This window comes from Bufo bufo, chromosome 2 (genome assembly GCF_905171765.1).
Source record: "Bufo bufo chromosome 2, aBufBuf1.1, whole genome shotgun sequence".
NCBI lineage: Eukaryota > Metazoa > Chordata > Amphibia > Anura > Bufonidae > Bufo > Bufo bufo.
The window spans coordinates 145,556,472-145,584,005 of NC_053390.1; the positions used below are offsets into that span (position 1 = coordinate 145,556,472).

At 45.1% G+C, this 27,534-nt stretch overlaps 1 protein-coding gene across 3 annotated transcripts in view; it reads left to right on the forward strand.

Moving 5' to 3' along the window:
- LOC120992535 (leucyl and cystinyl aminopeptidase) overlaps positions 1 to 27,534 on the forward strand; it is a 107,228-nt gene that overhangs the window by 16,282 nt on the left and 63,412 nt on the right. Inside the window, exon 2 of one of the 3 annotated variants that reach the window (XM_040421572.1) lies at positions 17,646 to 17,756. The exons of the other annotated variants lie outside the window; for them this stretch is intronic. The gene's annotated coding sequence lies outside the window, so the exon portion shown is untranslated. The remainder of the gene's footprint in view (positions 1 to 17,645; positions 17,757 to 27,534) is intronic. 3 annotated transcript variants of the gene reach the window in all.

Genomic DNA, 27,534 nt, shown 5'->3' on the forward strand with positions numbered 1-27,534 from the left:
AAAGTGTTGGTGTGGCACCATGGATAATCTAGTCTGATGCATCAGGCATTGGTGGGTGGAAATCCTGGCTGATCCTCGCCTGATTCATCTTGACAAAGATCAGTCTAGCGAGTTCTTCTTGAAGTAACTATGGCCCCCTCTGCACTAAACACCCGCTCTGATGCCACACTACTGGCCGGGCAGGACAGCTTTTCCAAGGCAAACTTGGCTAGTTGGGGCCACAAATCCAGTTTGGCTGCCCAGTAGTCCAGCGGATCTTCAATGTAGGTTGGCAGGGTGCTGTCCAAGTATGCCACCACCTGCTGGTTCAGGTTCTGCTCCAGGTCTACCTGCTGCTGCTGGTGAGTAGTTTCTTCACTATGCGGGTGAAGAAAGCTACTCATCAGCGACTGTAGACTCAGGCTGCTGCTGATGGAGCTGCTACTGCTCCTGCCACCCCACCCCACCCCACCCCACCCCAGCAGCCATGGCAGTGAAACGTGAGTGCAGAGGGCCCCCCCGGTCAGACCTGCGAGAGGATGGACGATGGCACAGATAGGCGGCGGCCAACTGACTACATAGGATGTCTCTGTAGTAGTTCACTTTGTCCTCCCTCTCAGTGGGTGTAAAAAAGGCCCCCATTCTGTACTGGTAGCGAGGGTCCAACAAGGTGGAGAGCCAGAAGTCATCCCTCTGCCGAATGTTGACAATTCGGCTGTCACTATGCAAGCAAGTGAGCATGCATCAGGCCATTTGTGCAAGTGACTCGGAGGGACTCCCTGCCTCCATCTCCACCGCATACGGCCCACCGTGTGTCTGGGTCCTCTGTCTCGTCTTCCTCATCGCCCTGTAGCTCCTCTGGCTGCTCCTGCTCCTCCTCTCCTGTCACCTGAGTAGAAAAACCACCCATTTCGCTACACATTGCTTGTGCTCCAATGTCGTCGTCCTCCTCCTCTTCCCTCTTTCACGAAACGCTTTTAGGAGAAATAAATGCACCAGTGAAGTGTGTACCTATTTTTCTTTCTATACTGAAATAGGCCACTACATGCTTTTGCCAAAAGTAAATGCACCAGTGAAGTTCGTATATATTTTTCTTTCTGTACGCTTTCAACACCTATAACTGCAACACAGCACTTGCACCTCAAAAACAAATTGCTGGAATGACAGAGCTGTATAATGGCTATTTGAATCCCCAAATAATCTTTCCCTGCACTTGTAAATCGCTTTTCTAGCCCTGTCCCTGGCACCTTCTGACATCTCTCCCTGCACTAAGATGCTGTGAAATGATTCCTCCCTATCCTTTCCCTGCACTTATAAATCGTTTTTTCAGTTTCTTTGTTCGCAATTAGGTCTTTTCTATTGCTGTCCCTAGCGCCTTCTCACATCTGTCCCTGCACTCAGAACGCTTAAAAATAGCTGAATCTAAAATGGCTGCCGTATTTATAGGGCTGTGACATCACAGGGCTGGCTGGCTGCATGCATGCATGTCAATCTGGGTGATCCCGCCTTCCCAGAGTTCCTTGCCCCATGTCCTTAGTTCTCACACTTGTAGCTGCCATTTTAGGAAAAATTGCAATTCGTTACCGCGAAGTGCGGGGAAATTCGCATTCGTTGCGAATCTAATTTTTCCTGAAATTTGGATCGAATTCCACTTCGTCATCTTCGATTCGCTCATCTCTAATTACAACTATACCTTTGTTAGGGATATCCATCTTTCTGAACAGCAGAAAATTAACTTTGATATGCCAGTTAGCCTCAAAGTGCCGAGCGGGGCATGGATAACGGTTCCAGGAGCCCAAACCCACCTCTTCCAAGGGCCAAGCCAGCCCACCCATGCAACAACCTCCAATGAATTATAACAGGGAGGGACTGTGTTACCATGTTTCTCCCAAGCAAAAGGTCTGTGGAACCCTTAAATAGTCTCTTTACTGTCACACAATTTCATTTATTAGAGAATTGTGTAAATAGCGAATTTCCACCATCCATGCATCCACCTGAAAAAAAGCTGTAAAGTCATGACGGGCACTAGGGGTCTCACTTCTACCTTTGTTGTAGTCCACTGCATGTTAGGCAAGATCCGTCCCTAGTAACAGAGACACAGAAGACAGCTAAAAGGAAGTGGGGGGTGTCAGAGCTAGTTGAGATTGTGAGTCGGATTAAATGGACTGCTTCTACACTGCTTCTGATCATCACATGAGCCTACTGTGTGTCTGTAAGTATGAATTATCTGTTCTGTGAGCTCCAGTGCTGAAAACAAACATAGTGGGAAGTAAGGGAAAGGACGCCACAGCTTCTGAGTGAAATACATCTAGCTGTGCAGCTGAAACAGGGAATAATATGACTGAAAAAAACATTATGGAGGCCCAAGCATAACCGCTTCATCACAGTTAAGATTGTACAAAGACGCACAGCCTTTATGCAAAGTTTTTTTTGAAACTCGGGTACTGAATATATTATGTGTAATATTTTATGCACAATTACTTCTACATAATTGGTGATGTATGCAAATTGTTCCAAACAATAGAGTACGTGGCTTGTTGTAGTTGTAGGTACTATTTCTGTGTACCTTGACGGTATTGAAAATTATCTAGAAAATGGGGCACAACTTGGAGAAATATGAAATATTAATATAGATGTGTTTTTCGGATGCAAAACGGTGGTGGCATGTACGCGAGCCATGAGGAGGAGCAGTCCAGGTGTTCCCATTTTAGAAACACGTTCCCCAGTTTTCCACCATCGTGTGCAGCATCCAGCAGGGTCATCGTCACATTTCTATTAGAGAAAGCGGTGCCTGCTTTATAGACAAAACGTGAAGCATTTATACAGTAGCTTGTGCAGTAGAAACTTTAAAAAGGCCTTAACTATGGGAGTGAAGGTATGTAGCCCAGTGGCATTCCTCTCTAGCTAGTCATACTGTTGGAACATATACCAGGTGTTTTCTGAGCATATAAAAAAGGGCTAGAGGTGATTTGCTTTTCTTTTTTTTTTCTTCTTTTATTACTTTGCCAAACTGCAAGAATTTAATTGCATTCACCATATCTATGCTTTTTAGGGGTTAGGCCATGAAAAGTATTACTGTGTTACTGCAGTGAGTATTAAACCACTGTGTTAAAGGGCATCTGTCAGCAGATTTGTACCTATGAATCTATCTGGCTGACCTCTTGGCAGCTGAAGGTCCCATGTTCATATGTGCCCACATTCCTGATATTTTATTATATGCAAATTGGCCTCTAGGAGCAACTGAGGCATTGCTGTTACGCCTAGAGGCTCAGCTCTCACTGCCTTGCCCTCTGCGCTTTGATTGACAGAGTTAGGTGTGATGATGTTTTCACTGCCTGGCCCTGTCAAAGTGCAGAGGGTGCAGCAGTTGCAGAGAGAGCACAGCATCTAGGTGTAACGGAAACGCCCCCATTGCTCCTAGAGGCTCATTTGCATATATTAAAACATAATTTTTCTCAGCAATGCGGGCACATATGACCATGGGACCAACACAAATGCGTTCAGCTGCCAATCGCACATGCATGCAGCAGGTCAGCCAGTTTCATAGGTATAAATCTGCTGATAGATGCCTTTTAGGGCTCATGTACACCACCCCGATCCCAGCAACCATAACCTAACATCCCATATCTTTTGTGATTATAAAAAAATGACATAAAAATAAAGCTCCATGTATAACAGAAAAAAGGCGCACACATTTTTTACATAACTAAACGGGGGGAAAAAAGTTAAAGTTTTCAAAGATGCATGTACTGAAAAAGAAAGTAAAAAAAAAAAAAAGCACCTGGTCTCGAAGTTATGGATGGTTTGTGGGATTACCATGGTTTTTGACAGATCTGCTTATGTAGTGTCTTATCTCGGGTACATCTTTCCCATACTTTTTTTTCCACTTTGGACTCTTGACTTGTCACTAGAGAGGAGTGAATTTCCGCTTATGAAATTAGTTCACACTTCGTTTGTTGGTTAAAGGTGAATTGCGTTATGGATTCCATTACCACGGACCATAACGCAATTCTATGACGGAATGCCTTTAGAGGACTCCCCTGCATAACGGAAACGGGACGGATCCGTTTTGCAGCCCATAGACTTCTAGTATGACGGAATGAATAATGGAATGCCTCTAAAGGCATTCCGTTATGCATTCCGTCATAGAATTGCGTTATAGTCCGTGGTAACGGAATCCATGGCGCAATTCACCTTTAACCAACAAACGAAATGTGAACGGTTTTTCAAAATATGAAATTCGCTCATCTCTACTTGTCACCATGTAAGGCCGTCATTCTGTTTTGTTTCTATCCTGTATGTAGCACTTTCTATTGCTGTATCCAACCAAACCCATGATGCACTTCTCCTTCCTCTAGTTTATAGCTCCTCCCACCCAGCTCGTTACATAGACCCTCCCCTATCACTGCCCCTGTTGCTGCTTTGACATGGACATAACATCACGGGAAAGAGTGGCATGGACATGGTCATGTGACCACAGGCCAGAACTGGCAATAAAGGTACAAAAAATACATTGCAAAATTACCTCTAACTTTATAAATGATTAAAAAAACGATGCAAACCAGGAAACCCCTATAAGTTTTAAAGAGCAGTCCATGAGACATCAATTACAATAATTATTAACTGCAAGTGAAATTTCTGTGGTGAAATGAATTTATAACGTCTTCCTGTGTTCAAAGATTAGTGGAGGTGATGAAGGGGCTGTGGCGGTTTGGGACTCCTCATTAACCTCATGAATTAGTTTCACACCTTTTTTTTCTTGCAGAATCCGGTCCTGAGGAGGGCGTTTAGAGGGGATACATATGGGGTCTCTAACACCCACAGGGAAATCCACATGAGCTGCCCATTATCTCTACTCTATTTTTATATGGCTCTTACTTTATTGCTATTTATATGTATTTGATAATGCATTATTTGGTGAGGGTGTGTGTACTTGGGATATATTTGGTATATTTTCTTCTAACCATTTTGGATTAGTGGACATCATGTATTTGGGGATCATTGTTCATGTATACTTTATGTATGTTTGGTATCTCTGGGGGTCTTTTGTTCTACCAGGGATCAGTTTCTTTATTTATGTGATATAATTTGTTTTTATTTTCATTCATTACATTTATTTTTTATTTTTTTTAAGTAATTGGGCTCCTTTAGTGCCAGGACGATATTGCGGTGCATGATGAGAGATGTATGAAAAAACGGAATAATTTATAGATCAACGCTAGCGCAATGTGTGTACATACAACTTATACTGTGTAACACACTAAACCGTACCCTGTGGAGGCAGAAAAACCAGTGGGCTCCTGGGATGTGGGGAGTCATGTAGTCTGTGCTCTGTCCACATTGTATGGTTGGGCAAATAAGAACCTGATGCTCCCAGTGCCGGGACATGATGGATCACAGGGTCGTGCTGATGGTGCCAGGATGTTCAGTGTGTGCCAGAGGCAGAGCTAATATGGCTGACCGGCGACTATGCTCTTTTGTGTGCTGGTGGTGCTGTATAATACATCATTTGTAGGTGAACTTGTTCTGTGAATGCATCTGATTGCGAAACGTTGAGTAAATTGGGAGAACAGAGACCAAGCCCGGAATCTGCCTCTTATCGCTGCAAATAAAATCTATCTAACTGTGGAAAGTCTGGTAAATCTAATGTTCCGTACGGAGTCCAGTGCTGTCCAGATGGTTTTAGTTGTCTACTGCAGAACATGTTCCCACTGCTGCAGAATCCAATGGCATCATGTTTTACACCACATCTGACCGTTGGCATTGTTCTTGGTGATATGAGGCTTGCATGCAGCTGCTCGGCCATGGAAACCCATGCCATGAAGTTCCCAGCACACCGTTTTTGTGCTGATGTTAATGCCAGAGGAGGTTTGGAGCTCTGCCGTTATTGAGTCTATGAAAACTATCTAAAAGAAAAACTGTCCTTGTTTCCCATAACATCTAATCACAATCCAGCCTTCTTTTCATTTTCTTGGAAAATGAAAGTTGGCTTGTGATTAGTTGCCAGTTCTTCTTGACAGTTTTATAAATCTTCCCCTATGTGGCTCAGCACTCAGTAACCCCGCTCTGTAACTATACGTGGTGTGCCACTTTGGGAACCACAGCAGTTCAGCCACAAACACTTCCAGTTTGCAAAAATACCGCTCACAGTTGATTATGGAACATCTAGTAGGGAAGACATTTTCATGAACTGACTTAATGCGACGGTGGGATCCTATTACAATATCATACTGGAATTCAGTGAGCTCTTTAGAATGACCCATTCTGTCACAGATGTTTGTAAAGGCAGACTGCATGGCTAGGGGCTGGATTTTATACACCTGTGGCAGTGGGACTGAATGAAATGCCAAAATTTAATAATTAAGAGCTCCAATCTGTTTGTCCATATAGTGTATCAGAAATCCAGAGACGTGTTTTGCTTCAGCAATGTATAGCTTGCTGGAGATCATTTGTTATATGGGCTGGATTTCTTTGAACTAGGAGACAGGTTGGTAATGGCGCACCCCTAGTCCACTACAGGTATTCCTCTAGCACAAAGGGAGGCAGACTGCGATAATCACTGAGGGATAAAGCAATCCTCTGTGTGTGTGTGGGGGGAGTTAAGGAATTAATTAGGAAGCCTGCAGAGGCTCTGTGTGGTCCCAGCCAGGAGTGCTGGGACCCCAAGGTTTAGCATGGTCACAGTCAGGAGGACTGGTGGACCGAGGCCCCAATGTGTTGTGTTGGTCACAGCCAGGAGGCTCATGGACCATACGGCTGTGTGAAGCCGAATTTCCCAATGTGAACAGCGACCTATAGGTGAGATAGGAAAGTGCAGTGTATTAGTGACAGCCTAAACGGGCAAGGCTTGTTTGTTTTGTGGTGTGACGCTGGAACATTGTGCCAAGTGATGCCAAACTTGGAAGTTTGAGTTTGGAGACACCCTGTTTGATGAGAAGTCTGTCATCGCCGCCCTGTTTGAGAGAGCGATCCTTACAATATATATATATATATCATGAAGGGTGATGCTGATCTGCTGAGTGTTTTAGGAGGCAATCTGTTCTGCTCGCTTATCCAAATTACTCGTGATTTTAAATTAAAATAATTTTAAAGGGAGATGGAGGATGAATGTAAAATCATTGAGGTTGTTTGTTTATTGACATTGCTGTAGTTTTACATGGCTTTGGTCCTACTAGGAAGGTATATTGTGCTGCACTGTGATATTTCATGCTGTTGAGTAGGTATGTTGTGCTGCACTGTGATATTTCTTGCTATTGAGTAGGTATGTTGTGCTGCACTGTGATATTTCGTGCTATTGAGTAGGTATATTGTGCTGCACTGTGATATTTTGTGCTGTTGAGTAGGTATGTTGTGCTGCACTGTGATATTTCGTGCTATTGAGTAGGTATATTGTGCTGCACTGTGATATTTCGTATTGATGAGTAGGTATGTTGTGCTGCACTGAGATATTTTGTGCTGTTGAGTAGGTATATTGTGCTGCACTGTGATATTTCGTGCTGCTGAGTAGGTATGTTGTGCTGCAGAAGGCATTGCCGCCACTATGTTCGTGCGATATTGTATGTGTAGAGTTAGGCCTCATGCACACGGCTGTTGTTTTGGTCCGCATCCGAGCCGCAGTTTTGGCGGCTCGGATGCGGACCCATTCACTTCAATGGGGCCGTAAAAGATGCGGACAGCACTGCGTGTGCTGTCCGCATCGGTTGCTCCGTTCCGCGGTCCACAAAAAAAATAGAACCTGTCCTAATCTTGTCCGCGTTTTGCGGACAAGAATAGGCAGTTATATTAATGGCTGTCCGTGCCTTTCCGCAAATTGAGGAACACACACGGACGCCATCCGTGTTATGCGGATCCTCGATTTGCGGACCGCAAAACACACACTGGTCGTGTGCATGTAGCCTTACACTGTAAAATGATATTCATAAGTGAACTTCAGTTTCAGATATTCTACAGCAGCCTGTGCCACCATTATACTGTATCTCGCTGCTGAGCACACTGACTAATCTAAGGCAAATACAGTATGCCCTTCTGGTTGCTAGGAGATGATGACTTTTGGCACACAACTCTTCCTTGATGCCTTGTATGGCACCAGCTCAGCTTGGATACAGGACAGAACACAGAATCTGAGATATCTGAAATTGTAGGAGCCATTTCCAGGATCCAGAAATGTAGTAAATATCCAAGTGTTGCCTGGGTAAATTTCAACCTACGGTAATTTCCTGGAATGGGCATTTCCTGCAATCTGTTTGTAGAAACAGTGCCATTGTTCAGCTGGTATGCCATGGTTACCCATACTAAATATTGTTAAAGACCTCCGAACATATATTGTAATTGCATACAGTATTTTGATAGATTTTATATACATTTAATGTCAGTCTCACATTCTAGCCTTCCAGATGCAGAATTGATTTTGTTTTGTACCTGATGATTCATTACAGCAGGCACATGAAGACAAAAGCTTTCACTTACCAGAACATGTAACATATCCAAAGACAAATGATGAGGCAGCACTCCAAATTGACAAAGGCCTCATTGAGCTGGGCTGAAACGTTGCGACTGGGGAATAAACGGGTCTAACACCCTTCACCTAATTTAGAGTGCTGCCTCATCATTTGTCTTTGGATATCGTACATGGATTTTTTTGCCTGAAATTCCAGGAGGAATTGCACAGGTTCCCACTTTGGCTGTGCTGCTGTCTTTCTTTGTGAACTACACTGCTCAAAAAAATAAAGGGAACACAAAAATAACACATCCTGGATCTGAATTAATTAAATATTCTTCTGAAATACTTTGTTCTTTACATAGTTGAATGTGCTGACAACAAAATCACACAAAAATTAAAAAATGGAAATCAAATTTTTTAACCCATGGAGGTCTGGATTTGGAGTCACACTCAAAATTAAAGTGGAAAAACACACTACAGGCTGATCCAACTTTGATGTAATGTCCTTAAAACAAGTCAAAATGAGGCTCAGTAGTGTGTGTGGCCTCCACATGCCTGTATGACCTCCCTACAACGCCTGTGCATGCTCCTGATGAGGTGGCGGACGGTCTCCTGAGGGATCTCCTCCCAGACCTGGACTAAAGCATCTGCCAATTCCTGGACAGTCTGTGGTGCAACGTGACATTGGTGGATAGAGCTAGACATGATGTCCCAGATGTGCTCAATTGGATTCAGGTCTGGGGAACGGGCGGGCCATTCCATAGCATCAATGTCTTCGTCTTGCAGGAACTGCTGACACACTCCAGCCACATGAGGTCTAGCATTGTCTTGCATTAGGAGGAACCCAGGGCCAACCGCACCAGCATATGGTCTCACAAGGGGTCTGAGGATCTCATCTCGGTACCTAATGACAGTCAGGCTACCTCTAGCGAGCACATGGAGGGCTGTGCGGCCCTCCAAAGAAATGCCACCCCACACCATTACTGACCCAATGCCAAACCGGTCATGCTGGAGGATGTTGCAGGCAGCAGAACGTTCTCCACGGCGTCTCCAGACTCTGTCACATGTGCTCAGTGTGAACCTGCTTTCATCTGTGAAGAGCACAGGGCGCCAGTGGCGAATTTGCCAATCTTGGTGTTCTCTGGCAAATGCCAAACGTCCTGCACGGTGTTGGGCTGTAAGCACAACCCCCACCTGTGGACGTCGGGCCCTCATATCACCCTCATGGAGTCTGTTTCTGACCGTTTGAGCAGACACATGCACATTTGTGGCCTGCTGGAGGTCATTTTGCAGGGCTCTGGCAGTGCTCCTCCTGTTCCTCCTTGCACAAAGGCGGAGGTAGCGGTCCTGCTGCTGGGTTGTTGCCCTCCTACGGCCTCCTCCACGTCTCCTGATGTACTGGCCTGTCTCCTGGTAGCGCCTCCATGCTCTGGACACTACGCTGACAGACACAGCAAACCTTATTACCACAGCTCGCATTGATGTGCCATCCTGGATAAGCTGCACTACCTGAGCCACTTGTGTGGGTTGTAGACGCCGTCTCATGCTACCACTAGAGTGAAAGCACCGCCAGCATTCGAAAGTGACCAAAACATCAGCCAGAAAGCATAGGAACTGAGAAGTGGTCTGTAGTCACCACCTGCAGAACCACTCCTTTATTGGGGTGTCTTGCTAATTGCCTATAATTTCCACCTGTTGTCTATCCCATTTGCACAACAGCATGTGAAATTGATTGTCACTCAGTGTTGCTTCCTAAGTGGACAGTTTGATTTCACAGAAGTGTGATTGACTTGGAGATACATTGTGTTGTTTAAGTGTTCCCTTTATTTTTTTGAGCAGTGTATATCGTGAGGCTTTTTTTATTTTATGGAGAGGACAAGCTCTCTTGGTGTCTGAGACAGGCCATTCAGATGGTGGCCACCACCCTTGATCCCACAATTGCAGCATGATAGCGGTCAGATAAAAACATTTAGTTCCCCTCTATAATTATAATTATATATATATATATATATAGAGAGAGAGAGAGAGAGAAAGAGATGTGTGTATGTGTGTGTAATAATATAAACATACATACACACACTATATATATATATATTAGTGTGTGTATGTATGTTTATATTATTACACACACATACACACATCTCTTTCTCTCTCTCTCTCTCTCTATATATATATATATATATATATATATATATATATATATATATATATATATATATATATTTTAGGCCTCCACGATATATATCGCCAAAGCAATCGTATCGCGATAATCGACGATTGCGATATGGCCATTTGGCCGACCCAAAAATGCTGTGATTACCTACAATGATACACGGCCGCTGTGATACCGCACAGCGCGGTTGGCGGGTGTATCAACAGAGGGAGTAGGGGCTGCGGGCCGGCATCTGGATTAGGAATGACAGCAGGGAGCGGTGCAGTCCCTGTATTCTAATGCACCGGCCCCGCTCACTGTTGTATAATCTTATCTAACCTGTAGGCATTGTTAAGATATAATAATCATGTGTAATACAGCTGTATTACTTACAACTAAGTTTCGTAGCAGGGCGGGCGGGCGGCGCCTCACTCACTACGTCAAGCACCTGCGCCGCCCACTTTATGATTGAGGCAGTGGGCCCGTGACGTAGTGAGTATCGCGTTGTCCTCCCGGCCTGCCTCCTCCCTCCTCTCTGCTACGGAACTTAGTTGTAAGTAATACAGCTGGATTACACATTATTATATTTTAACAATGCCTACAGGTTAGATAAGATTATGCAACAGTGAGCGGTTAGATAAGATTATGCAACAGATCCCACCCCCATAGCAGTGTCATCCACAGATCCCCCCCCCCCCCCCCCATAGCAGTGTCATCCACAGATCCCCCCCCATAGCAGTGTCATCCACAGATCCCCCCCATAGCAGTGTCATCCACAGATCCCCCCCATAGCAGTGTCATCCACAGATCCCCCCCATAGCAGTGTCACCCACAGATCCCCCCCCATAGCAGTGTCATCCACAGATCCCCCCCCCATAGCAGTGTCATCCACAGATCCCCCCCCCATAGCAGTGTCATCCACAGATCCCCCCCCCCATAGCAGTGTCATCCACAGACCCCCCCCCCCCATAGCAGTGTCATCCACAGATCCCCCCCATAGCAGTGTCATCCACAGATCCCCCCCATAGCAGTGTCATCCACAGATCCCCCCCATAGCAGTGTCATCCACAGATCCCCCCCATAGCAGTGTCATCCACAGATCCCCCCCATAGCAGTGTCATCCACAGATCCCCCCCCTCCATAACGGTGCCATCCAGAGATCCCCCCTCCATAACGGTGCCATCCAGAGATCCCCCCCTCCATAACGGTGCCATCCAGAGATCCCCCCCTCCATAACGGTGCCATCCAGAGATCCCCCCCTCCATAACGGTGCCATCCAGAGATCCCCCCTCCATAACGGTGCCATCCAGAGATCCCCCCTCCATAACGGTGCCATCCAGAGATCCCCCCCTCCTTAACGGTGCCATCCAGAGATCCCCCCCCTCCATAACAGTGGCATGGTCGTGTGCATGAGCCCTAAAAGAGATATCTAAATCGAATCAATATTTGGTGTGACTACCCTTTACCTTCAAAACAGCATCAGTTATTCTAGGTACACTTGTACACAGTTTTTGAAGGAACTTCAAGAGGGATGTTGTTCCATATCTTAATGAACTAACCACAGATCTTCTGTGGATATATTAGGCTTGCTCAAATCCTTCTGTTTCTTCATGTAATCCCAGACAGACTCAATGATGAGATAACTGCTCATCCCTTTTAGGACTTCTTGTTCTTTTTTTATGTTGAAGATTGTTCTTAATTAAAGATTAGTGAATCATTTCCATTGTTTCGGAATTCAAACCAAATCTTTCAAAAACGTTGGATTCAATAGAATCAGAATATTTTGGGATTCAGTAAGGTAGAATAAGAGAGAGAATAAGCTAAGCAATGCGTAACATTGCCCTGGGAAAGAGACACGCAAATCAGTTTTACTTACAAATGGTGTACCACAAGGTGTAACATAGCAATCCAAAGTCAATGCTCAGCCTTTTCAACAGGCCTTAAAGCATAAGGCTACTTTCACACTAGCGTTCGGGGCTCCGCTTGTGAGTTCCATTTGAAGGGGCTCACAAGCGGCCCCGAACGGATCCGTCCAGCCCTAATGCATTCTGAATGGATGCGGATCCGCTCAGAATGCATCAGTCTGGCACCGTTTGTCCTCCGCTCCGCTCAGCAGGCGGACACCTGAACGCAGCTTGCAGCGTTCAGGTGTCCGCCTGGCCGTGCGGAGGCAAACGGATCCGTCCAGACTTACAATGTAAGTCAATGGGGACGAATCCGTTTGAAGTTGACACAGTATGGCTCAATTTACAACGGATCCGTCTCCCATTGACTTTCAATGTAAAGTCAAAACGGATCCGTTTGCATTATCATGAACAAAAAAAAAAAAATTTTTTTTTTATTTTTTTTGTTCATGGTAATGCAAACGGATCCGTTCTGAACGGATCTAAGCGTTTGCATTATAGGTGCGGATCCGTCTGGGCACATACCAGACGGATCCGACCTAAACGCAGGTGTGAAAGTAGCCTAACTTGGATATTAGCCTCATCTGCACTGAGCTCTTTCCAGGTGATTTCCCTTCATCAAAGCATAGCAGAGATAATTGGCTTAGCTAGCTGAGAGGCCTTTGTTGGGGTCTGGGGATGTATACTCTTTCTCATTATGGAGAGCGCCTAATATGCATGAGACGTATTATAGGCCACGAAACACTCCTCTGGGTTTTTAGGCAAAAATATGAACATTAGCATATCTTACATCTGGTGACATCAGAGAGGGTGTATTAGTCTGTATTAGTCTGGCAGATTGTCTGCCAGATGATCGCTAACAAACGTTCGTAGTAATGCTTGTTAGCGATGATCTTGCAGTGTAAATAAACAAGCAAATGCAATCCAAATCTTTTAACAGGTTTAAAAATCATTGTTTGGAGGGGACAGATCGTGATGTCTAATCTCCTTCCGAAAGGAAAAGAAAGCTAAGCCAAATAAAATTTATTAAGACTGTTTCAAACTACCTTTTTTGCAAAAATACCGGTTTTCTGTCAGCATTTTCAGTTGCATAGGGATTAGTGATACATTGATGCCGCACATATTAGGAGGAAGAACTTGGGGGGAGATTTACTAATCTTATAGATTGTGTAAACCTAGACAGGCTAACTAAACCTGCACCAGATTTATCACAGGGGTTCAGGCTGGGTGATAAACGTGGTGCAGGGACAGACCCTTTTCTCTGATTCTATACCAACTATTGCTTGGTTTACTTTGAAACAAAATTTCCGAAATGTGGTCTATATTTGGCGCAAAACAATGCTTCTTAGGGCTGGATTTTCCCGGCCCGGTGGTTGAGCAGATTATTGGGGACATACGTTTATGCGAACGCAAGTTACAATCTGCCTGTCTGAAGGTCCAGCCCATCACCCGATGAACCAGCGATCGCTCATTGTCTGCTGCTCCTCAGCCCGTGTAAACCCACCATTAGGCCTTAGACAGATTCTAGGTGTAGACAGATTAGTAAATTGGGATTGTTGTTTTGAAGAGGCCTTGTGGTTTGTAATATTCACAATAGGAGGTATATAATCCTATATAATATGCTTCAACAGAATTTCTGTAGAATTATGATCTGAAGTCAGACCATAGTCAGGGTTGACTGTGAAGTGAATTTGTGCCTTGTGCTTTTATCTGCTTCTCTGCGTTTCCTGCAACTCAACACCCACATCGCCCAGTTTGCACCATGTTTACTCTGTACAATAACATATTTATTATAACGCTGTTTGGCCAACACATGTTTTCACAACATTTAGAATTTTCTTTTTTTTCTACTTTGCTATGAGGAGCCTGTACCTGCGTGTTCTGGTAGTATCCAGCCTGAAACATGTAAATGATTAAAGCTAATTCCCATTATCAGTTTTCTCATCATTTCCTTCATACGCTTATTTCTTAGCTTCATAATTTAAAGGGGTTATGTCACATTAACCCAATAATTTTGCAGGGTCTCATTCTGCAGTGACGTTCCTGCTGTTTGTGTAGGGGGATTGGTTGCCGGTTCCCCAAGTGCTTCTTTTCTAAGAACCAGCTGTTACTAGCGTAATCTCGTGCTTTACAGCCGGGGTCACGGGGACCTCCGATCCTAGTTGTTAAATTTACAGTTGGGTCACCAGGTTCCCCAGGGATCCGATCAGAGACTGGGGGACCCATTTTCAGTCAGCCCTGAGGGCTGTCTGTTCTGTAAGCCTGTCTTACAGACACACAGCATAATGTATTAGCATATAGGAGTATCCGATAAAATAAAGTTAGAAGGTCAGGTAATAAAAATTTTGTGGGAGTGCTTCTTAGCACTATGTGGACAGAAGTGTTGTCATGATGAAAGAACCAGTCACCTAGTGGCAGAAGCCTGTACTACTAATTCCCACCCCTGAGGAGACGGTTCCTGTTTCTTTTTGGGAACTCCTTTTGTATATTAGCTATTCACATGACTGTAACAACCCGAAGAGTTAATTTATTAGGTTATTTAGTGTAAAACATGAACGACTTAAAATGTAAAAAAATATATCATTTATTTCCACAGTAAAAATTGTGGTTGTGTGTATATATAAATTATTACGCCTCCTGTTATTCAATCTGTGTGGTATTGTGCACGTCCACCTACTGAGGTGGGCGCACATGCTCAGTTCCATCTTTCAACTTCATTTTTTACATCAGTTATGGCACAATCCCTTTAAAGGGTTTTTGTCACCAGAATTAACCCCCTTAAACTGTCTGACATTAGAGATGTGCTAATGTCAGCAGCATCTAACTCTGCTATTTTTAGGTTTATTGATGCCCCCCTTACTGCACAATTCTTACTTTTGTAATATGCTAATTAGCCTCTAGGATCGGGGGATGGGGGGCTTTGCTTATGCTCCTAGAGGCTCTGTTCTCCCACCTCATTCCACGCCCTGCCGTCCTTGATTGACAGGCCAGCGTTCGTCTTCTCCTGCCTGCCCTGTGTGCTGGGTAAGTCTCGCGCCTGCGCAATGCCGTTTAACCAGCACACAGGGCCTAAAAAAAGCCAGAATCGTATGGGCAGCAATTCATTTCTGCACTGCATTTCTGACTTCTCCTTCTTACATCTGTAGTAAACCTCACTTTAACGATTAACTCTAAGGGTACCTGCACACAATGCGGATTATGTAGGTTTTTTTCAAAGCGGATTTCGTGTGGAAAAAACTGAGCTTAATACAGTACCAGCAAATTAGACAAATCTTATGTACCCTGCTTTTTTTTTTTTTAGGTGCGGAAATTGACCTGTGCAGATTTTCAAATATGCCGCATGTCACTTGTTGTTGCGTTTTTCTTGTCCGGATTTCAGGCTTTTCAATGGAAAGGTGAGATATGTGGGAAAATCTGCCTCAAAACTGCACAAAAAACATGATAAATAGTGCGGATTTGTGCAATTGTTTTGTGCGGTTTTGGTCCTGATTTCATGCTTATTAAGGAAGATTTTATAGTGAGTGCCATGTCATACCTTTTCTTACTTGGGATCAATGAGACATGTCTCTTGGCGTGGATGCAGCTTTAGAGGCTATGTACACTTTTGGGGACTTTTGTTTTATGATTGCATTTTACTCATTTGGGGCTAAAAATAATTTTTTAAACTGGTCTTTATTAAAAAATATTGAGCCGTTCTGTCACAGAGGGTTAACTGTTTGTTTTTCTAGGTGTGTGAATTGGACTTTAACTCTCACTTTTTGCGGTCATCTAATAACCCTTATCTCTAAATTACTAAGAAGTCATAAACGCTTATTTAAGCCACATTCTTATCAGCAAGATAAGAACTGAGCTATAATGTCCCAGAGCAGCGATAAGGAGCCTGACTGAGCAGAGAGAAAATTCAGATCCCGCTCGTAGAGCATCTTGGCTCTGTTCATATTTTTAATAAAGACCAATTGAAAAAAATTATTTATAGTTCATATAATGAGTACAATGCAATAATAAAAAAAAATTGCCCCCAAAGATGTACCGTACATAGCCTTTAAGTACTCCGTGGTCATTGCGATGGGCGGCAGAAAGGACATGGCCGCCAGTGGGTTTTTGGCAGGTTAACATATTAAAGGGGTTATCTAATTTCTCCAACAGCCTGCCCATGTGCCAGGCCCCTCACAGGTAATATACTTACCCCACTCCCTGCGCCCTGTACAAGGAGAAGCAGTGGTGCAGGGACCAGGAGCGCAGTAAGCGGGGTAAGTACCGTATTTTTCTCCCCATAAAGTGGGGGGAAAATGCCCCTGCGTCTTATTTGGTGAATACTAATGAGCGATTCCATTATGGAAGCGCTCATTAGTATCGGAGGACCGGGAAGCGGTGAAGGCTCTGTACTTACCGCTTCCTGGTCCTCGGCTGTAAAGGCTGCGCACAGCGTGAGGGCTCTCCTTGACCTCACGCTGTACGTGCAGGTCCACAGCAAAGCCGACAGCAGGATGAAGAGGATCGCGATGTAGATGAGGAGCGGCGGCATCCGGGAGCAGGAGAGGTAAGTGGGTTTTTTATTTTGTCATCTGAGGCAATGGGGGCTGATCAAGAGGCAATGGAGGCTAATATGAGACTGGGGGCTGATCAAATGTGGCATGGGGGGCTGATTTGAGACTGTGGGTCTGATCTGAGGTCTGAATGGGGTCTTCTTTTTATTGGGGCTCATATCTGAGGTCTGATTGGGGGTCATTCACTTTTGGGTGTGAGCTGAGGTCTGATTGTGGGTCTGACCTGAGGTCTAATAAAAAATATTTTTTCTTATTGTCCTCCTCTAAAAACTAGGAGCGTCTTATGGGCCAGTGCGTCTTAAAGGGCGAAAAATAAGGTATATTACCTGTGAGGGGCCCGGCACATTGGGGGGGGGGGGGGGGGGGGGGGGGGCAGTGGCAGTTGGAGAAATTGGATAGCCCCTGTAATTTGTCCTGGTCACAAGTGATTTTCTGTGCGTCAGGGTGAAGACCTCGTCAAACTCTTCATATTTCCACTTCTTGAAGCATTGTGATTGTGACATAGCGAGGAGGAGAATGTTTTGGAATATGAGAAGTATTGGATTATGTGTTATCAGACGTTGTGTACTGGCTTTGAGGCTGGAGTCTTTATACCAGTAATTGGTTACGTCTCCTTATTACAGCCTCCTAAGTAAACAGTGGAGGACGTGCAGTCCATGTCTGAAGGTCATTACAGTGGCAGACCCCACCCAGACACGAATTCTGCGTCCCCAGGCGCTGCTCCAACAAAACAAGTAATAAAGTATAACTGTTTGTTTTATTTGCATATGAGTCCCTCTTAGTAACGCAGATGAATCCAGGCGGCTTACAGGATCTTATACAGGGTTCACTTTGTGCAGAAAACAAGATTTTTCCCTGTCTCCAATAATTTGATTTAGTGTTTTCTGTTTTGCTGTAGAACTTTATTAAGTTCTGGTTTTGGCATCAACCTAATTGTGTAGTATTGTCATTTATAGCATGTACTCTCATCGACAAGAAAATAATGCACCAAGAAGGAATAGTTGGGATGGAGTGAATCTTTCTGTGTGTGAATTAGGGCTGCAGCAAACAATTATTTTAGCTATCGAGTATTCTACCGGTTATTTTTACTATTAATCGAGTACTCTAATATGAAAAAATTTATGAATAGATTGTTTTCCTTTATAAACTCATCAGACCCCCTGCCATCAGTCCCCAACGCCCTTCGCCCCCCCCCCCCTGTGCAATCAACCCAAGTGCATCAATTCCCCCCAGTGCGTTCAGCTCCACTCCCCCAGTGCCATCAGCCCCTCCATGCCATCCATTGCCATGTGATGTCCCTCACTCCCATCAGATCAGCCTTTCCATGCCATGTCCCACACTTCCCCAGTGCCATCTGCCCCTCCATGCCATCCATTGCCATGTCCTCCTCCCCCAGTGCTTCCATGCCATCCATTGCCATGTCCCCCTCCCCCACTGCCTCCATTACATCCACCATGTCCCCCACTCCCCCAGTGCCTTCAGATCAGCCTTTCCATGCCATGTCCCACACTTCCCCAGTGCCATCTGCCCCTTCATGCTTCCAAGCCATCCATTGCCATGTCCTCCTCCCCCAGAGCTTCCATGCCATCCATTGCCATGTCCCCCTCCCCCAGAGCTTCCATGCCATCCATTGCCATGTCCCCCTCCCCCACTGCCTCCATGCCATCCACCATGTCCCCCACTCCCCAGTGCCATCTGTCCCTCCATGCCATCCATTGTCATTTCCTCCTCCCCCAGTGTCTCCATGCCATCCACCATGTCCCCCACTCCCTCAGTGCCATCAGATCAGACCCTTCATGCCATGTCCCCCAGTGCCATCTGCCCCTCCATGCCATCCATTGCCATGTCTTCCTCCCCCAGTGCCTTCCTGCCATCCATTGCCATGTCCCCCTCCCCCAGTGCCTCCTTTGCTATCTGTCCCACTCCCCCAGTGCCATCAGATCAGCCCCCCCATGCCATGTCCCCCGGCGCCATCAGCCCTTCTATGCCATTTCCATCCCATAAATGCTTGATTGGCGATAGATCCCGTGACCGGGCAGGTCAAGAAAGTGTTACAATGTTCTGGAGGCATTCCTGGGCGAGCATTATCCTCCTGAAAAATGCCATGGCAGTCCGTGTCAAGTCCATAGCAGTCCATGTTTCTTGTTCATGACACCACTGCAAATGATGGTGACGGTGGCCTGGCCGTAAAGGGCAGGACACATAATGGGCACCTTGACGCCAAATTTCCTTATTTCCTTCTGCTAAACGCCTGGAAATACTGCTTGTGCTTGTTGGTGGATCAAATGGTCCTCTCTACTGGTGGTAGGCAGATTTATCTTCCAGCATCAGCACCTGTGGTAGGGCCCCATAACACAGCTCAATGTCCTGGTAGGATTAGTGCTGATGGCAATAAACAGGCCGATGCAGAGTGAATGGGGGAGGTGCGATTGCTGCCGCAGTCGTTCCTCCGTCATTTAGTTGAGTTGTTGATCATCAGATGTGCTGCCGATAATCGGGCAACTCCTTCCAGATGAAAGATGCTAATGACAAATTAACATTCTCTCTTTTATTGACTGATATATATACTCTGTGTGTGTGTGTATGTGTGTGTGTGTGTATGTATATGTGTGTATATATATATATATATATATATATATATATATATATATATACAGTACAGACCAAAAGTTTGGACACACCTTCACATTCAAAGAGTTTTCTTTATTTTCATGACTAGGAAAATTGTAGATTCACACTGAAGGCATCAAAACTATGAATTAACACATGTGGAATTATATACATAACAAACAAGTGTGAAACAACTGAAAATATGTCATATTCTAGGTTCTTCAAAGTAGCCACCTTTTGCTTTGATTACTGCTTTGCACACTCTTGGCATTCTCTTGATGAGCTTCAAGAGGTAGTCCCCTGAAATGGTTTTCACTTCACAGGTGTGCCCTGTCAGGTTTAATAAGTGGGATTTCTTGCCTTATAAATGGGGTTGGGACCATCAGTTGCGTTGAGGAGAAGTCAGGTGGATACACAGCTGATAGTCCTACTGAATAGACTGTTAGAATTTGTATTATGGCAAGAAAAAAGCAGCTACAGTAAGTAAAGAAAAACGAGTGGCCATCATTACTTTAAGAAATGAAAGTCAGTCAGCCGAAAAATTGGGAAAACTTTGAAAGTAAGGGCTATTTGACCATGAAGCAGAGTGATGGGGTCCTGCGCCAGATGACCTGGCCTCCACAGTCACCGGACCTGAACCCAATCGAGACTGTTTGGGGTGAGCTGGACCGCAGAGTGAAGGCAAAAGGGCCAACAAGTGCTAAGCATCTCTGGGAACTTTTTCAAGACTGTTGGAAGACCATTTCAGGGGACTACCTCTTGAAGCTCATCAAGAGAATGCCAAGAGTGTGCAAAGCAGTAATCAAAGCAAAAGGTGGCTACTTTGAAGAACCTAGAATATGACATATTTTCAGTTGTTTCACACTTGTTTGTTATGTATATAATTCCACATGTGTTAATTCATAGTTTTGATGCCTTCATAGTCATGAAAATAAAGAAAACTCTTTGAATGAGAAGGTGTGTCCAAACTTTTGGTCTGTGTGTGTATATATATATATATATATATATATATATATATATATATATATGAGAGAGAGGCTACTTTCACACTAGCGTTTTTTGCGGATATGTCATGGATCTGCAAAAACGCTTCAGTTACAATAATACAACCATCTGCATCCATCATGAACGGATCTGGTTGTATTATCTCTTCTATAGCCATGACGGATCCGTTTTCTATTGTGTCAGAGAAAACGGATCCATCCCCATTGACTTACATTGTGTGTCAGAACGGATCCGTTTGGCTCCGCTTCCTCAGGCGGACAGCAAAACCCTGCAGGCAACGTTTTGGTGTCCGACTCCGGAGTGGAATGGTGACTGAACGGTGCCAAACTGATGCATTCTGAGCGGATCCTTTTCCATTCAGAATGCTCTAGGGCAAAACTGATCCGTTTTGGACCGCTTGTGAGCGCCCTGAACGGATCTCGCAAACTGAAAGCCAAAATGCCAGTGTGAAAGTAGCCATATCTCTTTAGATATATAAAAATATCTGTCTGTCTGTTCTTTATGTGCGGCCAAACGACTAGACCGATCTGCACCAAATTTTGCACACAGGTACATCAGGTGTCCGGGAAGGTTTTACATCGAGTCTCATCTCTCTAGGACGTACCGTTCCTGAGATAATCCCAAAAAATGCTAATATGGCATATCACATGACCAAAAGAAGCCTGCAAGTCTTTCACTCCTATCCCAACTGCCATACACACGGTCACATGGCCCTTTTCAGCCAATACAAGGTCGCAGGTCCTTAGTCTCCACAGTTATTTATTGACAATAAATGGGGACACCACTGATCATTTTACTTCAGTTTTTGAGATCCTCTGCCGGATCTCAAAGCCTGAATCAAAAACGCGGATGTGAAAGTAGCCTAATTCATGCGTAAAAAGGCACAACTACATAAATAGGGCAAAAGAATTAGTCTAAAACTGAAAATTGTCGAACAAGGTGCAGCCTTCAAAACAGGCACACTTTCATTAGTAAATGGGCCTAAAAAATTACAGTCTAAAACTGGAAAAATTTTACTAAAACACTATAATAAATGACCCTCATTGATTTCTGTTTGGTATAAAATACAAATAAAAAAAATCTCAGAATTCGCTGTGCCAGGAGAAATGAAGGCTGGGTACCATGATTTTTTGGTGGTTTAATTGAGGCGGTTTTACAAGATGATAAAGCTGATCACATTATTGTTTCATTAAATATGTAGACCCTTTATCCCTTCATTTTATAATCTGTCCTTCAAAAGTGAAGTCTGCTTATAGTTAATATTTGAAAAACCAGGAGAAGGTGCAAATCTTTTCTTTATACTTCTCTAAGTTCCTCTCCTGGTTTTGGCTTAAAATATTCACCAAATACTGATTATTGGAAAAGAAGAATCGTGTTAGGATACAATCGTTTGCATTATAGGTGCGGATCCCTCTGTGCAGATACCAGACGGATCCGCACCTAACGCAGGTGTGAAAGTAGCCTTAGAGTTTGGGCGCAATGATTTTTTTTTTTTTTGTCTATTGGTGCCCCTGTTCCACGACAATAACCTCAGCAAATTGGTGACTAACTGGACAGTTTGATCCACCAGCCATTGTCAAAGGGATGTGAACCTGAGCCAATCTGTCACTGTCCAGGCAGCGCAGACCGTGTCGGAGTGACTCTATCAGCATGATCTTGTGAAACTTGCACCATTTTACAAGATCATTCTCTCTTCAGACAGCAAAGCACGTCAAAGGGATCCCGCAGCTGAGCAACAGGCAGCAGCGGACACAGAGGCGATCTGGACGCCAAGGGGAAGCAGAAGCTCCAGCCCGTCCGGGTCTCCTCTGCCTTACCTGCTGCTGCATAATGTCTACCTGAGGCTGTGCTGCTGGATCTTCTTGCTGCGAGCTCCTATCTAAAGGTAGTGGGAGCGCATGAGATGGTATAATGGCCGTTCACACAATGTTTTTGGCGCTGTTTTTCACCCGTTTTCCATGCCAGAAAACTCCTCTTAAAAGCCTCCCATTCATTTTATTGGGAAGCAGCATGCTCTCTCTTGGAGTGGATTCCACGCAACTTCTCCCATTGAAATGAATGGGGAGCTGAAAAAATAGGAAGCTGAAAAAAAGAGGCCAAAAACCGCACAGAAAATCAACGCGGATGCCATGCTGATTGTGCAAATGCACAGAACAATCTGTTGTGGAGGAATGATGGTATGGTGGCACTTCCACTTTTTTGGACACCTGACCCGTCTAGCGCTGAAAAGCTTGACTTTTTTTCTTTTCTGGGCTACAGTAGCTTCTAGACCTGGAAAGGATATATCTAAAGTTTGAAATCAGATATTACTTTTTAATCCTGCCATAAATCAGAGGTTTCCATTTGGTACTGGGCAGCTCTCCTTTCTACTTGTGGACAATCTGATGCTTGAGTTTCTTGAGTTTATTCATACAAACCTGTAAATGCAGCTCCGATAGATGTCTGAGACCTTAATGTACCTCCAGAAAAATGGTTGACTCTTCCATAAGATGCTGTATTATGGAGATAATCTTCATTTAAACTAATGATACTGTGGGTGAAAACATCCTAAGTGCAGAGCCGTACAGTATGTAGGTACTATACGCGGTACACTGAGTCCCAATGGCTCTGTGGTATGGAGCAGTATGGTCTCCATGTGCCTTTGTCCAGGCACCATGTACAAAGGCTTGCATGAGACCTTGAAGGGGTTGTCTGGGAATTTATATTGATGACCTATCCTCAGGATAGATCTATAATATCAAATCAGCTGGGGTTTGACTCCCGGGACACCCACTGATCAGCTGTTAAAAGAAGCCAGTGCTCCGTGAGCACCACAGAGTCTTCCTATGCCATGTGTCATCACTACACATCATGGCCTTCAGGTCAATGGGCGGAGCTGCACAGCGTTGTGGTTGAAAAGCTGCCGGCTGCATGGTGAGTACGGCGGCTCCCTGAAACAGCTGATCGGCAGGGGTGCCGGGATTAGGACCTCATCAAAGTGATAATGATGACCTATCCTGAGGATAGGACGTCACTATCAATTCCTGGATAACCCCTTTAAGGTGGCCATACTCATTAGATAAATGTCAGCCAAACCTTCCGATTTTGGTGGGATCTGCCATCCATTTCATGTATATAAAGGCATCCAGAATCTCCAATTGTCAGCAGATATTGTTAGAGATGAGGTCTGAGCAGTTGGATATCAATTGCCCATTCCTTTTCTCCTTAGATAGATGAGCTGTTTTCCGAGGAATCTGTCAGTGGCTTTCTACTTTCTCCCCATTCAGGACGTGCACGTACGGCGTGGTGGGTATGGAGGAGCTGGGATCATGTGCCAGCAGCTATCTAATGTGTATAGGCGCTGGGAGCATGCGCCAACTTCTATTTAATGTGTATGACGGAGCTGGGAGCATGTGCCAGAAGCTATCTAATGTGTATGGAGGTGCTGGGAGCATGTGCCAGCAGCTATCCAATGTGTATGGAGGAAATGGGAGCATGCGCCAGCAGCTATCTAATGTGTATGGAGGAGCTGGGAGCATGCGCCAGCAGCTATCCAATGTGTATGGAGGAAATGGGAGCATGCGCCAGCAGCTATCTAATGTGTATGGAGGAGCTGGGAGCATGCGCCAGCAGCTATCTAATGTGAATGGAGGAGCTGGGAGCATGCGCCAGCAGCTATCTAATGTGAATGGAGGAGCTGGGAGAATGCACCAGCAGCTGTCTAATGTGTATGGAGGTGGTGGGAGCATGCCCCAACTGCTATCTAATGTGTATGGAGGAGCTGGAAGCATGCGCCAGCAGCTATCTAATGTGTATGGAGGTGCTGGGAGCATGCCCCAACTGCTATCTAATGTGTATGGAGGAGCTGGGAGCATGTGCCAGCAGCTATCTAATGTGAATAGAGGAGCTGGGAGCATGCGCCAACTTCTATCTAATGTGTATGGAGGAGCTGGGAGCATGCGCCAGCAGCTATCTAATGTGTATGGAGGAGCTGGGAGCATGCGCCAGCAGCTATCTAATGTGTATGGAGGAGCTGGGAGCATGCGCCAACTTCTATCTAATGTGTATGGAGGAGCTGGGAGCATGTGCCAGCAGCTATCTAATGTGAATGGAGGAGCTGGGAGCATGCGCCAACTTCTATCTAATGTGTATGGAGGAGCTGGGAGCATGCGCCAGCAGCTATCTAATGTGTATGGAGGAGCTGGGAGCATGCGCCAGCAGCTATCTAATGTGTATGGAGGAGCTGGGAGCATGCGCCAGCAGCTATCTAATAGGTATGGAGGAGCTGGAAGCATGCGCCAACTTCTATCTAATGTGTATGGAGGAGCTGGGAGCATGCGCCAGCAGCTATCTAATGTGTATGGAGGAGCTGGAAGCATGCGCCAGCAGCTATCTAATAGGTATGGAGGAGCTGGAAGCATGCCCCAACTGCTATCTAATGTGTATGGAGGAGCTGGGAGCATGCGCCAGCAGCTATCCAATGTGAATGGAGGAGCTGGGAGCATGCGCCAGCAGCTATCCAATGTGAATGGAGGAGCTGGGAGCATGCGCCAGTAGCTATCTAATGTGTATGGAGGTACTGGGAGCATGCCCCAACTGCTTTCTAATGTGTATGGAGGAGCTGGGAGCATGCGCCAGCAGCTATCCAATGTGTATGGAGGAGCTGGGAGCATGCGCTAGCAGCTATCTAATGTGTATGGAGGAGCTGGGAGCATGCGCTAGCAGCTATCTAATGTGTATGGAGGAGCTGGGAGCATGCGCCAGCAGCTATCTAATAGGTATGGAGGAGCTGGAAGCATGCGCCAGCAGCTATCTAATGTGTATGGAGGAGCTGGAAGCATGCGCCAGCAGCTATCTAATGTGTATGGAGGAGCTGGGAGCATGCGCCAGCAGCTATCTAATGTGTATGGAGGAGCTGGGAGCATGCGCCAGCAGCTATCCAATGTGTATGGAGGAGCTGGAAGCTTGCGCCAGCAGCTATCTAATAGGTATGGAGGAGCTGGAAGCATGCGCTAGCAGCTATCTAATGTGTATGGAGGAGCTGGGAGCATGCGCCAGCAGCTATCTAATGTGTATGGAGGAGCTGGAAGCATGCGCCAGCAGCTATCTAATGTGTATGGAGGAGCTGGGAGCATGCGCCAGCAGCTATCTAATGTGTATGGAGGAGCTGGAAGCTTGCGCCAGCAGCTATCTAATAGGTATGGAGGAGCTGGAAGCATGCGCCAGCAGCTATCTAATGTGTATGGAGGAGCTGGGAGCATGCGCCAGCAGCTATCTAATGTGTATGGAGGAGCTGGGAGCATGCGCCAGCAGCTATCTAATAGGTATGGAGGAGCTGGCAGAATGCGCCAGCAGCTATCTAATGTGTATGGCCAGTCTTAATTTATGCTCACACTACAGATTGTGTGGATTCAGATTAAACAAAAAAAAATTTACATAAAAATGTACCTTCTTTTTCGAGTTTTTACCTCGGCTGTACTTTGCCACCTAGTGGGGGTGTTTTTGGCTCACTTGTAATTTTTTTTTCAGTTTTATGACAAAAAAGAAATGGTTACGAGAAGTGATACTAGTTGTCGTTTCTCCCACTGACATTGTTATAAAGAAGTGAAAAGAAATAGAAATGTTAAAAAACATTGCTGACAGGATGTTCTGTACTTCTCAAAAAACATGGTCACGAATGTCTTGTAATACGAGTGTCAAACTAAGGCCTCATGCACAGTTTTTTTGGCCCCGCAAAAAAATTATAGCATGTCCTATTCTTGTCCGTTTTGCGGACAAGAATAGGCATTTCTACAATGGGCCGCCTGTTCCGTTCCGCAAATTGGGGAAGGCACACGGGCGGCTTCCGTGTTTTGCGGATCTGCAATTTATGGACCGCAAAAAACGGAACGACCTTATTTCACACAAGCGAGTTTTCTGTCAAATTTGCGGAACGGAACGGGCGGCCCATTGTAGAAATTCCTCTTCTTGTCCGCAAAACAGACAAGAATAGAACATGTTCTATTTTCTTTTTTGTGGGGCCACAGAACGGAGCAACGGATGCGGACAGCAAACGGAGTGCTGTCCGCATCTTTTGCTGCCCCATTGAGGTGAATGCGTCCGCATCCGAGCCGCCAAAATGGCGGCTGCGATGCGGACCCAAACAACGGCCGTGTGCATGAGGCCTAAAACAATGGGTCAGTGAAAAAAAACTGACAGCACACTGAAGGACTGTCCGTTTTTCACTGATAGTTGCTAGGAAATCTCCAGTTTTTGTTCACAAGTGTGAAAAAGGCATAAAAACTGATGGCATCTGCACAGGAAAAATGAAAAAACTTAAAGGGTTCTCAGGAAATGATTTAAAATGGTCGCAAGCGATCTGTCCTAGAATGTGAGCAGGATGGTTGCCTCCACTTGCAGCGTTGTACACAATATACTACACATAGGGGGGCATACCTGTCAGACTGCCAGGATCACATCATTACCAGCTGTTGTAGAGCCATGTACTGAGCCCCTCTCCCCCATTTTTAAATCAATCCATGATAAACCCTTTAACAGAATTGCAGAAAACACTGAAGGAAAACTGAGGGAGAAAAAAATATCACGTTTTTCACTGACTGAACAGGTACAAGTTCCGTATCACTCGTGTGAAATAAGAATCTTAAATTCTTATCCAATATTTCTTATTCTTAAATATTGCAGGCAGCCAGAATTGTATTAATCATCAGACTATGTGCTGTCCTGCTTATAGGGAACCAGTCGTGCTGAACATGGTGTCTAACCTGAAGGCAGCACATTTATAGAGCAGGAGAAGCTGAGAAGATAGCTATATGGTGTCTTTATGGGAAAATATTCAGTATAACTTTATATCCTTTTATATCTCTGCTCTTTCTAGGCTTTGAAGTCCAGGAGGCGGTCCTATCAGTGACTGACAGTCTT